Raw genomic sequence first — 14,653 nt, forward strand, 5'->3', positions numbered from 1 at the left:
CTCTCAGTATTTAACCTAAGAGACATTAGAGATAGTATTTTTAGATAAAGGAGGAATACAGTAGAATTTCAAGATAAAGAGAAGGGACAGAAAAAAGGGAGATGCATCAAACAGGACAAAAAGTTTCATAAATGAGAAGAAAACAGATGCCACGTTGGATTTTGACATGGGCAGGACCAGGTCTTTTGTAGGTAGTGTAAGTTCTTGTTTAAACAGGTACTTTTGGTAGATGCTTCTTATATTGAGAGAAAGTGTGTTCCAACAATGAGCTAGAGAGTATTTGTAAAGGGACTTCCAAATATTTTTAATAGGTTTGTAGATGTTCAGAAGGTGCTATGAAGGTGACGGCAGGGGTTATAATAAGACACTAGATTACAAATGGAGGGGCAGGAAGAGGGGTCATTCAGGATACTGTGTGTAATATGCAACTGAGGAAGGAGTTGTTTAGAGAATTCAGGCCATTGTAGTGTCCTAAAGGTGATTCATATATAATAGTTTATATGTTAGGATACTTAAACGTAGTAGACTTCTGTGACATTTAGAGAAAACTCAGAAAATATTTTTCTTGTAAAATATCACATTTACCATTTTCAAGCACCCCCCCCCCACACACACACACACACACGCACACACGTACGTCAGAGCTGCAAAGACAGACAAGTGACAACCCTATCAACTAGGTGCACTAATAATGTTCATAAAAACATCTTTTATGCTTTTTTTTGGTGTGGCATGCTCCCAGACAGGGATGTATATCTGGGACATGCAGATCCATGGTAAGAGATTCCCAATAACTTTGATTTAGTCCTTACATTAAGAGTGCATCAGCATTTTGTTGTCCACTAAGAAAATGTGACCACTGATGGCACACATAATATACAGCTGAATTTACTTTAACTTACATTTATCATGTGCTCTTACATTAAAAGCATTAAGCAAAGGAAATCAAAAGTACTTAACTGTGCTTAAATGTATGCACACACGCACACGCACACACACACACACACACACACACACACACACACACACAGTCGCACATGCTTTTAAACACAGTACTGCATCCTACATGCTACACAGATGTTTACACAATCACACAGAAATATATATATCTGTGTGTGCGTGTGTGAGTGAGTAGACACATGTATAGTGGTCGTCATCTTGGTCCACTGCTATTCTCCCTCTTCACTAACGACATTTCTTCTTCACTACCCACTGCTACAGTAGTTCAATATGCTGATGACACCACCATAACCTGTGTTGCCACCAGCATTAAGGAACTACACACCATCACCCAATACAACTTTACCCTAGCAGAAACCTGGTTTACTAAAATACAACTTCTTCTCAACCCAAAGAAAACCAAACTAATACTATTCACCCCTGGCAGATCATCCAACTCTGACTATAACCTCACTATAAACTCCAAAAACAATATTCAAATCACACCAACCAACCACACCAAACTACTAGGAGTTGACATTGATAACCACCTAAAGTATGATATCCATATAGCACAAACCATCAAAAAGGTCAACCGAAAACTGGGTCTACTCTATAGAAATAAAAAGTTCATGACTATTCAGACCAAAGCCACTATTGCAAGAAGCCATCTCCTCTCTATCCTTCTCTATGCTTCCCTATCTTAACTAACCTTCACCGGACCGAACTTCACAAAATGGAATCATGCTACAACAAAATTGCCAAATTTGCAACAGACTCCTCAAATAGATCCCATCACTGTCTTTCTCTAATGCAACTCAAGTGGCTGGAACTTCCTCAGCTACTTAGACTCAATCAAGCCATAGTTGCACATAAACTCTACTACTACCCTGAAAAAACACCTGCCCTCCAACAACTAATTAAGCCCTACACCACCACTAGAGCCCTGAGATCTAGCAACCAAAATCTCATTCAAGTAATTAGACATAAAAATGAAGCAGGTAAATCTCTCTTTGCCTGCACAACAGCACAAACCTGGAACTCACTCCCAAACAATATAACCAGCACTACTTCTTGCAACCATTTCAAACACCTCTTGAAATCCTACTATTCTAACATCTGGCTCTGCTCTTGCTATACCCCAGGGTAGCAACATCTATGCTCAGTTGCACGGACTATGCTACACTACAACATTTTCCTTTACTGAGCTCTACTGCTATCCCACAGATTCATCCTAACATTTCATCAATCTATAAGCAGTAAATATTCCAAAACTTGTACTATTCTGTACCATATCCCTTACCTGAAAAACACTCTAATCTGTTTCTAGACTAACACAATACCTAACAGAGATTATCTTACTCTCATCCTACCTATACCTTTACCCTATTTTATGCCACTATGGGCATTTATTTACTTCTCAGTTATACTAAAGCATAAATGCATTACAACTTTATATCTACTAATATTCTGAAGGGAAAAAAAAAAAAAAAAAAATATTTATATATATTTGTATTATTTGTCCTACTTGTATATTCTACTAGAGTACTGACTGTATATTCTTCAAGTTATCACATGCCATGCAAATGGTCCTCTGTACTACTTATAAATGTTAAGAATTGCTTTGTACTGTTTTCATCTAATATTGTATTGTATCATGGAGCTTTTCTCCCCGGGCCTACGCTGAAAATGGACCTGTGTCCAGTCGGACTTTCCCCGGTTAACAAAAATAAAATAAAATAAAAAAAAAAAAAAATAGTTAGACAAAATTTCCATTTTCATTTGTTTTTCCTTAAAGGACAAGTAGTGTACACACAGGCATATAATCTAGTTCTCCATTATACACACACAAGTTTTTGTACACATGTACATTATATTTATATATATATATATATATATATATATATATATATATATATATATGTATGTATGTATAGACACATAGACACACACACACACACACATATACACACACACACACACACACACACACACACACACACACACACACACAGTGTGTATGCGTTCGTGCACAGTATGGGTGCATACAATTCATTACTTATAAACTTAACATAGCAGAGTTAGGCATCATTAATGTATACATTCTAGTAAATGTTGCTTAACATTTTACTTATTCACTGTCACACGTTGACAAAGAATGCATGTGCAGCACATAGCCAATGTCTTTATGTCAGTATTTTTTTTCTTTGCATCGCTAAGTGCATTTATTACTTATTATCTTTGCCAATGTAGCCATAGTCATGGCTGAAAAGGGTCCTGGGATGAGTTCACTTCCCTGGTTACCAAAGTATGAATAAATATGAAATGGAAAAAAAATTGTTAGTAAACATGACAAAAATAATTAAGGAACTAGTAAAGCACATTTTAATTCTGCATCATTCATGAGAGAGAAAAAACTTCCCAGTGAAGGCATTGAGAAATAGACAGACTTGAGTCCTACTGCTTGACACCTGTAAATTTATAGCAAGGAACACTTACTGCAGTGAGAGTTTTCACACCTCAGCATGACAGTGTGGGGGAAGGTCTGTCAATTCTTTTAGAGCGACAAGAGCCTATTTACCTACTTTCTTTTGCTGCTAGTAGCCGACAGCTATTTACAGCAGAAAACAAGCTCTGACAGACGCATAAATGAGGCTCAGTCGGAAACATAGAGGTAGCTCTGGTACAGTCCTGCCATTCTGTATTAATGGCATGAGGAAAACAACACCACTTCCTTATCTCTAGCATGACTCGTATACAGCAAACTCGAAATGTATTCCAGAAAGGAATGAAAGCAAAAAAAAACAAGATCACATTACCAAAGAAGGCCCCATCACCCAGCATTTTGAGGGAAATACATTAAAATTGTAAAAGAAGCTCTTGGGAGTGATTTTGAGGCATTAAAATAGCTCAGAAGTCAAAGATACCATGAAAATAAGGTGGAGTTTTCCTTTAAAGAAAATAACCACCATACAGAATCCATCCACAACCCCTTTTCCCCCCATTTTTTTTTTTTTTTTTTGTACACATGAGCTCAGGGTGTCACTTCAACAGTAGCAATCATACAGAGCCAAGGTTCGCCACTGGGAAGCTAGCCCTACCGCAGTTGTATTTCCATACCACAAAGTCACATACTAACTCATATCTATGGTCAGTTAGAGAGTCAAATCCACCTACTGCATGTCTTTGGAATGTGGGAGGAAACCGGAATACCCAGAGAAAACCCATGCGAACACAGGGAAAATGTGCAGATTCCCCATTGAAGACACCGCAGTCGGGAATTGAATCTGAGAACCTCTTGCTGTTAGGCAACAATGCTATCCATTGTGCCACAATGCAGCCCTAAGAACTAAGCCAACATAGGAATGGAGAAAGGATATCTTGCCAACACGTGAATGAAGACTGAATGCTGTAATTAAATCAAAAGGTGCTTCAACAAAGTATAAGTTTAAGGATGTGCACCCTTATGCAACCAGCTTTTTGTACGTTTTTTATTTTTTATATTTTTTCCCCTTACAGATTTGTTTTTCAATTTGAATTGTACAGGTTATAGGTCACATTAAAGGTGGGAAAAGTTTTGAAATGATTTATTGTGGTCTCATTTTTTTATATCACAAAAACCTGGCATTTTAACAGGGTTGTGTACACTTTTTATATCCACTGTATATGATATATATCATATATCAGAGGTTGAAATGAAGAAAAAGCTGTCTGAGTACGAGACTGCTCAAGAAGAAATATTTGAAAATGACCCGGGGGAGTGGAGAGAACTTGAGTGGCAAATACTGAATGCTGGAAAGACACCAGGCATGAACACTATACAATCCATCACCTGCACCCTTAATCTCAGGAAACTTAGTCACCACCTTTTTTATTGAAAGACCTCAACCACCCCACTGGCTAAATTCCAGAAGTGTACTGGTCATAGTTTAGTGGAACCTGGACTCAATCAGCCTCAACCCCAATACCTTCTGGGATCTTGGATGACATGACCTTCAGACAAACTCCTCCTTTAAAGCCTCCACATTCCAGGGTGAAAAAGCTCTAAGCTCAGAACAAGATCCCTAGGGCAAGCAACTCAGTATGACATCATCCAGAATTCCTCAACTCTACTTTTTACATTACTCAGACCGATTGCTTTGGACCTGGTTTACACAAAAGCCCCACCAAAGAGATCTGAATGAGACCTTTAACACCCTAATCAAAAATGTAAAACGATGTAAAAGCCAGCATCAACTTATCTAAAAAAAAAGACGACCATCCTTGCTGTAATCAGCAAATGGGACCTGGCTTAAGAAACTTAGCATTTTTCATGGCTTTCATCATTTTGTTGTTTGTAGCGTAATCCAATAGCATTAATCTAGGCATTCACCCCTTACAAAAATAAATAAAAATATCTCAATTCTAAATATAATATAATCAGTGCACTTTTGTGCCCCACCCCAGCAATTCAAGATCACAGCATATTCACAGTAACCTTGATGTTGTCAACACCATTTTACTCTTGTACTGCAAAATTAGAAGTTATGTACCTACCATAACGTTCCATGTTAGTTGTCTTCTCTCGCCTTCTTTCTTGCTGGATGGGTTCGGAGCCGATCCTCGGCTCCGACTCGGCACTTTCTTAGCTTGAGAACTCCTTTTACCAGCTCGAGGCAACCCTATATCCCATGATGCAAGGCGGGACTACCTCAGATCTCGTTTGGTAGCTAACCTACCCTGCTAAAGAGTAACCTAGTAGAACTAGGAAACAAAAATTCCTAACAAAGGATTCTTCTAATGAAGACTCAGGAGGGAACAACCTGAGAAGAGGAAACTTCTTCAAGATCTGTCCAGGCCAGGGGGAAGGAGGGAGGGACGCAAGAAAGAAGGCGAGAGAAGACAACTAACATGGAACGTTATGGTAGGTACATAACATCTAAATGTTAAGTTGTCAATCTCGCCTTCATTCTTGCTAAATGGGACCGCGTCCCTAGCACCTGTATCCCGGGTGGCTCAATGGAACAGACTCTTGAGAACTGTGGAACCAAAACTGGCCCTGTCTCTGGAGGCCAAATCTAACTTGTAATGAGAGACAAAGGTATGAGGAGTGGCCCAAGTAGCTGCTGCACAAATGGTATCAATGGGTAGTCTATCCTGAAAGGCTGCAGAAGTGGATAGACTCCTGGTTGAGTGTGCTTTCGGTTTAGAAGGTAGTTGCTTGCCTCTAAGCGAATAAACATAAGAAATGGTGGAAGACAACCATCTGGATAAGGTCACTTTAGAAACTGTGAGACCTTTCCTGTTTTCTGCATAGGAGACAAATAATTGGTCCGATTTCCTGAATTGTTTAGTTCTATGCAAATAGTACCTGAGCTGACGATGGACATCCAAAAATGTAGCTTTTGTTCAGCTCTGTCAGAATAATTTGGGAAAAAGACTGGTAGATCGATGGATTGATTAATATTAGTTTGAGAAACAACTTTGGGGAGAAAGGACGGGTTCGTTCTTAAGGATACCCTGTCCTTGTGAAAAACCAAGTAAGAACGGATGCAGAGAGCTTGAATTTCGAAACCCTTCTTGCTGAAGTGACAGCCAGTAAGAATATAGTTTTCCAGGTCAATAACTTCAAGGAACATGATGCAGACGGTTCAAAGGGTGGTAAAATCAAGGATGCTAACATTAAATTCAGATCCCATTGTGGAGGAGGATGTTTTATTGGCGGCTTCAGAAGAAAAACTCCTCTCAGAAAGGCTTTGCATAGCCTATGTGACATAATGTTATGATCTTGTAATCCAACATGATATTTGGAAATAGCCGCCAGTTGAACTTTGACTGTTGATGAAGAGGATCCTGACTGAAAAACTTCAGCCAGGAAATCTAAAACAGAATGCACAGGAGCAGTAAAGGGATCAATGTGCCTGGAGTTTGCCCAAATGGAAAAACGTCGCCACTTGCTAGCATACATGGTTCTGGTGGACGACTTCAAAGAAGCTACTAAAATATCTCTGACAGGATCAGAGATCATAGGAAGCCTGGCTAGGGAAGGAAGTGGAGCAACCAAGCAGTGAGGTTGAGAGAATGAATGGCCCGGTGCTGCTGACCCGACTGGTGGATCAAAAGATCCAGAACTGGGTCCAGATGCCAAGGCCGCACCAGGAGGTGATGATGCAGAGTCGGGAACCAAATTTGTCGAGGCCAGTAAGGGGCAATGAGAATCAACTTGGCCCTCAAAACGGTGGCTTTCTGAATGACTTGTGGAATCAAGGGAAAGGGAGGAAAAGCGTAAAGAAGTCCCCGGGGCCAATCCTGGGTTAGAGAGTCTCTCAGGGGTTGGCCTGGAAGGGAAAGAGGGTGAAAAGTCGGGGCACTTGTTGTTTTGGGGAGTAGCAAAAAGATCGCAACAAGGTGTGCCCCACTTCAGCAAAATCTGGTCCACAATAGATTGATTGAGAGACCACTCGTGAGGCATGAGAATGGCTCGGCTCAGCCTGTCCACCAAGAGGTTGGACCTGCCGGGGATGTGCGTTGCTATCAGAAACCGATGAGAGGAGATTGCCCATTGCCAAAGTCTGAGAGCTTCTCGACACAACGGATAGGACCTGGTCCCGCCCTGCTTGTTGATGTACCAGACCACGGACATGTTGTCCGTTTGTACTGCAAAAGTCCCCGTGGGAAGAAAGTCGTTGAGGGCTTGCAACGTTAAAAGCACCACTCTCATCTCCAGGACATTTATGTGCAGATGGTATTCTATGGGTTGCCACGTCCCGTGGACCATCCTGCCCTGATAATGCCCCCCCCCACCCGATCAGAGAGGCATCCATAGTGACTGTGGCAACCGGAGAGGGAACAAATGGTCGGCCCTGGTGAAGGAGAGGGGAAGATATCCACCAGTTCAGATGAGCTCTGCACGATTGTGTGACTAAGATTTCGTGTTTCATCGGAAGACTGTGGAACGACCACTGAGTGAATAACATCCACTGCAGCAGACGCATGTGGAAGTGAGCCAGTGGTAGAAGAACAATGGCCACAGCCATAAGACCTAGAACTTTCAGAATCAATCTGGCTTTGGCCTTGCTGCTCTGCAATAATATCCGAACGAATTTTTGGATGTCCAGAATTCTCTGATGTGTTAGTCTGGCTGACAAATTGACGGTGTTTAATTCTGCGCCTATAAAGGTGATAGATTGGCAAGGCCGCAGAGAAGATTTTTCGAAATTCACTGAAATTCCCAAACTTTTGCAAAGCTGCAGAGTGTAGTCTCTGGTCTGAAGAAGCTGATGCCTGGTGGTGGCGGAGAGGAGCCAGTCATCCAAATAAGGAAACACCTGGAATCCTAAATGTCTCAGGTGAGCTGCGACCACTGCCATGCATTTGGTAAACACTCTGGGGGCTGAAGTGAGGCCAAAGGGCAGGGCTCTGAATTGATAATGACTGGTCCCTAGCCGAAAGCGGAGAAACCTCCTGGAGCGCCTGTGGATCTTTATGTGATAGTACGCGTCCTGAAGGTCTATCGAGCACATCCAGTTGTCCTTGCCCAGAAAGGGCAAAATGGACTGAAGCGTGACCATCCGGAATCTTGCCTTCCTGACAAATCTGTTCAGATTGCTTAGGTCTAGTATAGGTCTCCAATCTCCCGTCCTTTTGGGGACCAAAAAGAATCTGGAGTAGACGCCGGATCCTACTTGGTCTGCTGGAACAGTCTGGATGGCTCTTTTTTGTAGGAGCTTTGTAACCTCCTGTTCTGCCAAATCCCTTTGACCGGGTGAGATGTCTGGAAGGGATTGGTGAGGTACGGGATACCTTTCGAAGGGGATTTTGTAACCCTCGGATATTATCGACTGTACCCACATATCTTGTGAAAGGGAACGCCAGGCTACTGGGTACAGCAAAATCCTTCCCCCGACTGCCTCCAAGGGTGGACAGTCGGGCAACACCTCAGGGATGCTGAAAGGGCTTCTCAGGAAGAGACTCCCTGTTGCCCTGGTTCTGAGGACCCCCTCTGCCCGTAGGGCGTCTATTATTGTTACCCCTCTGCCTCTGGGGTAAACTGCCACGTGTGTCCGGCTGCTCCTTGGGCTTTGGAACCACATCTTTCCTCCCTTCTGACCCTTGGGGTAGGGTCTAGAAGGGTGGAAAAATGGACTCCAACGGCAGAAAGAGTTTTGCCGTCCTGCTCACACCTGGTCAAGGTTTCCTTCACCTGAGGTCCGAACAAAGCCGAACCGTCAAAGGGGGTATTGGTGAAGGACGCCTTAAAGGGGTCCGCAAAATTACAAAGCCGCATCCAGGCTTGACGTCTAAGAGCCACTCCTGTGCCTGCGGCCCTGCTCGCCCCATCGGCTGCATAGGATATGAGCCGCATGGAGGAGTTAGTTAAGGAATTCAGGATTGCTAGCTGTGAGGCAATCTTTTCTTGAGCCCCAGCAGTGGAAGGATCCTGGACCACTTCACCTAGTTCCTTGAGAATATCTCTTTGAAGCCTGGTGAAGTGACAAAGGTAGTTCAGCGAACGCATAGCAAAGGTCGCTGAAGAAAACATCCGCTTTCCATACCTGTCCATGGTCCTGGAATCTTTGTTAGGAGGATGGACAGGTACTGAAGGATCCACAAGTTCCTTCTTGGTGGCCGCCACCACCATAGCATCCACAGAGACGCCCTTGGAAAGAAACTGCTTGTCTGCAGGGGCCGTGATAAACTTGGATGGTCTCCTGGGAACCGGTTCCACAGAATCTGGAGCTGCCCACTACCTGCATAAGTGGGTCGAAAGGCGGAGACACCCAGGAGGTGGAGGGTCGGGATCCAAAAGCCTCCAGGTATACCGACTCATCCTCGGAGGGGTCAATGGAGGGCCAATTCCCCCTCTGTTTGAGGAGCTCAAGGATGTCTGAAAAAGAGACATCCTCAGAGGGGGACCGAGGGGAACCCTCCGACTCATCTAAGTCGGTATCAGATGTAGTAGACTCAGGGGAGTCTGTGTGTTTCCTCTTACACGTCCTCTTCCGAGGAGGTTCCCCTGCAGGATCAGGAGAAACCTCGGAAGAGGAAGATATTCCCAATGGGGAAACCTGGGGCGATGGATCCCTGGGCCTGGGAGCAAGAGGCTGGCAAGAGGGGTCTACAGGCACCGAAGAGGGAGGAGCTAAAGGGATGGACCGTTGACCTGGCTCAGGTACCAGGGCACTCCTCATCACCTCAAAGGCTCCCCTCCCGGGGAGGCCGGAATATTCCCGTTCCGAGGAAATAGGAATTCCCGGCTCCACTGAGAGGGAAGGCTCCGAGGCTGATGTCGGTGCCGAGCTTACCAAAGCCAAAGCCCCGAGAGGGAGAGCGGTGTCGGACAAGGGTCCGGTGCCACTAGCCCCCTCGGAGCCGACAAGGGAAACTCGACGACCGGATCCCTCCAAGGAAGGTCTCATGGAAGATATCGGAGCCGAAGACGACGGAGCCGAAGAGGGATGTATCGGTTCCGGCGCCGACACGGTCGCTGTCCCAAGAAACTCCGGCACCGAACTCTGGAGGGGAGTCGGAGGAGGAAGTTCAAGGGGTAAAGCAATAGCCGAAGTCTGCTGAGATGGGCTATGGAGCATTTGGGCTAGTGCCTGCGACTTCAACAGCCTGCTTACCACCCTCTCTAAATCGTGGTCAGACAGCCTGGAAGATCTCGAAGATCGGCTCCGATGACTCCGCTCCGACAAAAGAGGAGACCCCGGAGCCGAATGGATACTCTCCAACGAAGGGGACCGAGATCTCTTCTTGGACGAAGTCATCGGAGCCGACGTCCCCTGAGTCCCAGATGGAGCCGAAGGCTTCTCGGCTCTGATGCTAGATAATATGTCGGCTCCAGCCGGAGCCGACAAGGCAATAGTAGATCGGGTGTCGGAACCGACACTACTATACTAGAAGAAGAAAGATCGGCTCCAGCCGGAGCCGATCTCGACTCCGAAGGAGTCGGAGCCACCGGAGAAGGCTTGGAAGCTGTAGCCTGAACCTTCGGAGGCTTAGAAGGTTTAGAAGACCCAGTTTTAGTGGGAGAACCTTCTGGCTTTAATAAGCCACGGAGGATCAATTTATTCCTCCTTTCCTGCAGGACTCTCTGGCTAAAAGAGTGACACAAAGCACAGGAGTCCTGCAGGTGCAAAGGCCCCAGGCAGTACACACAAGAAGTGTGACCGTCTGTCAGAGACATTTTCTGACAGCATGAGTCCCACTTCTTGAAGCCTGAGACCTTGCCTTCCTTAGACATAGTCCAAAGAAATAAAACTCACACACACCCCCCAAACAATCACACAAATAATCCCAACAAACACAGACACACAGGAAGGGATTAAGAAGGGGGCCTAGGCCTAACTGAAACATTTTTTTTTAAACTTTAGCTTTTTATAAAAACAAAAAGTTTTTAACTATGTGGGGAAATAGGGTGGGCTGTAGAATACTACGCACTATAAGGGAATAAGGGAGATATAAAACCCTGACTAAGCTTTTTGAAATTCAACTTACCTCAGCTGGCAAAAAGGAGACCTCTTTCGCTAAGCGGCAAACGAGATCTGAGGTAGTCCCGCCTTGCATCATGGGATATAGGGTTGCCTCGAGCTGGTAAAAGGAGTTCTCAAGCTAAGAAAGTGCCGAGTCGGAGCCGAGGATCGGCTCCGAACCCATCCAGCAAGAATGAAGGTGAGATTGACAACTTAACATCTTATATTTCTGTTTACTTTAATATCTAATACATATAATGGTCACTGAAAAGACTCACCTCACATTTAAAATACCCCTGACTACACAAAACTGCTTTACTATATATAAGGTGCTCTTTATATCATGAAATGCTTCATACAAATACTAATAAGAAAGTATAGTTGTGTAGAATGTTACCATAACAGCAAAAGTCCTCCTCGTCAATGTTGTGGTATTCTTAACATAAGGGATTTCCTGCCAAAGATAGCCCAATGTCCAGCCAGTATACCAAAGCCTTTAGTATCTATAGGCATTGTACACCACATTTATGCTCTCTGCGCAAGGCATAGAGGATAAAGGTGATGTACTAACGCACATACTTCAGAACTGAAAAGCTCCAGGGGAAAAGAATGTCCCTAGGGACCAGAAGGAACATGTGCATCCAGAAGGAGAACAGAGAGAAGAACCAATTGGCCAGGAGGACAAGGAGAACAGGCTACAGCAGAGGGAGAAGGAGGGAGGGAGCAAATATTGCAACAGTGAAGAGAAGGACATCTACTGTTATGGTAAGATTTTACACAACTGTAACATCCTTCCATATCATTGTTGCAGTATTCCTAACATAAGGGAGAGTACAAAAGCTCAAGAGGAACCTTGTAAGGAGGATGGCACTAAAGAAACCTCATGCAGGATAGCCATAGCAAAGCCAGGTCTGGCCCTGGATATAACATGCAACTTAAAATGCTTAGTGAAGGTATGGACAGAAGACAAAGTAGCAGCCTCAAGTATGGAACTGGTATCCAGACTCTTGAAAAAGCACCAGAGGAAGCAACAGCTCTGGTAGAGTCTTTATTGAAGAAGACATTTGAAATAAAAGGAATAACAAAAAGAAATGGCTTTAAAAATCCAGAAAGAGATAGTCTGCTTAAAAACAGCTACACCCAAAGACCTGGGATGAAAAGAAACAAATAACTGTACAGACTTGTGAGTAAGTTTAGTTTTATCAAGTAATATCTAAGCTATCTATGCAAGTCCAAGGTGAAGAACCTTCTCACTGGCAGACTGTGGAGAAGGAAAAAAGGAAGGCAAATTAATAGACTGATTAAGGGAACAAATCATTGATCATCTTGGGAATAAAAGGAGGATTAGTACGAAGAGACATCCTGTACCTGTCAAAAACTAAAGGAGGAGGAACAGCCATTAGAGCCTGAATTTCAGAAACCCTCTTGGCAGAAGTAAGAGCCAAAAGAGGAACAGTCTTCAAAGTACAATGTTGTAAGGAAGCTGAAGCAGCAGGCACAAAAAGGGCCCTAGTTGCTTTTTTAACAACAAAACTGAGGTCCCAGGAAGGTGGAACAGGCTTCTTGGGATGCTTAATATAAAGGAACCTTTAGCTGTCTGACCTCAAATCTGGAAATCAGAGAAGGATTCAAGGGCAGACACACAGATTGTTGATAGGTGAGCTTAAATGAAGAATATTCCAAACCCAGCATGAAGCAGATCACACAAATAAGAGATGACCAGAGGAACTTCCACAGAAAGAGGATCCTGATGGTGATATAGACACCAGACAGAAAATCTCTTCCATTTCAACATATATAATTTCCTGGTAGTGGGCTCCCTAGCCTCCTGCAGGACCTGAAGCATGTCTTCATAAAAAAGGTGCCTAAAATGATCAAAACCCTATCACCAATGGTGTCAGCTGAAGAGTAGACAAGTAAGGATGAATAAGAGACCCTTTGCCTTGTGTGAGAAGGTCCGCCCTGAGACGTAATTTGCGGCGATTGCCCCTGGCCAAGTGAGAAAGAAAGGGAAAGCAATGCTGTCTGGGCCATAAGCCAGTCATTAACAAGATTTCAGGAGAGCACTGCCTGATCTTGTGCAAGACACTCAGAAGCAGAAGAAGGGGAGGGAAATCAAACAGAAAAATTCCCTTCCAAGGAAAAGACATGGCATCCACTTTCCAAGAAAGAAGACTTGGGACTCTGAACAGAAAATAAGCTGTTGAGAGGGGAGGCAAAAAGATCTACCCAAGGAGTAACCCATTGATGGACAATGTCCAAGAACACATTTCTGTGAAGCACACATTTGTGAACTTTTGTGCTGGACCTGCTCACAGAGCCTGACAATAGATTGGGCTGTGAGAGAATGTAGACAGACTGAAGGACACTTGAAAGCTAGGACCCAGACCTGAAGAGCTAGCCTACAAATAAGGTAGGACCTTGTACCCCTGTTGCCTGTTGACATATCACATCACTGTGGTACTGTCTGTGAACACTCTGTGGGATATGAGATGAAAGAGAGTATGGAAAGCCTGGAGAGCTTGCAGCAGAGCTCTTATCTCCATTATGTTGAGGTGGTCTGACCTCTGATGAAGCCAGAGACCCTGAACCTTGAGAGAGCCAAAGGAAGCTCCCCACCCCTGTATGAAGCATCTGTAAAGCTCTTGAGTTGGGACTGGAGACCAGAAAGAAAGCCCTGGGTTGAGAGAGAATTAATTAATCCACCACTGAAGCTTGAGACAGGAAAGGAAGGGAACAAAGAAGTCCGGAGAATGACAATGTTGAAGCTATACTAAATTGCGGTACCACTGAAGCTTTCTCATGTGAACTCTCACTACAGGCAGCATAGGAATGGTGGAAGCCATAAACCTAAGGACCCTCAGAAAGTCCCTGGCCATGACTGAATCCAGAGAAAGGGCCTTAAGAGCATGCAGAGATTCCAGCATGGGAATGGTCTGGATACTGCAACCAAGGAAAACATGGTTCTGAGAAGGAGTCAAGACTTATTTCTGAAACTTTATGATGAACCCCACACATTGCAGCAGAGAAACAGAAAACTGGAGAACCTGAAGCAGAGCCTCCAGGGGCAAAGCTTGAATGAGCAGATGGTCCAGATAATAAAACATCTGAACTGCTCTCATCCTGCAAAACACAATGATAGAAGTGAGGCATTTGGTGAATACCCTTGGGGCATTACAGAGGTGAAAGGACAAAGCAGAGAACTGCAAATGCAAGGAAGGAAGAGAGAAACACAAATATTTTACTAAAAAGGGGATGGA

The 14,653-nt window shown here is 44.0% G+C and overlaps 1 protein-coding gene across 1 annotated transcript in view; it reads right to left on the reverse strand.

Moving 5' to 3' along the window:
* LOC122801255 (serine-rich adhesin for platelets-like) overlaps positions 1-14,653 on the reverse strand; it is a 1,296,546-nt gene that overhangs the window by 686,448 nt on the left and 595,445 nt on the right. The gene's annotated exons all lie outside the window — the stretch shown is intronic.

Source organism: Protopterus annectens, chromosome 4.part1 (genome assembly GCF_019279795.1).
Source record: "Protopterus annectens isolate FY-2018-M chromosome 4.part1, PAN1.0, whole genome shotgun sequence".
Classification (NCBI taxonomy): domain Eukaryota; kingdom Metazoa; phylum Chordata; order Ceratodontiformes; family Protopteridae; genus Protopterus; species Protopterus annectens.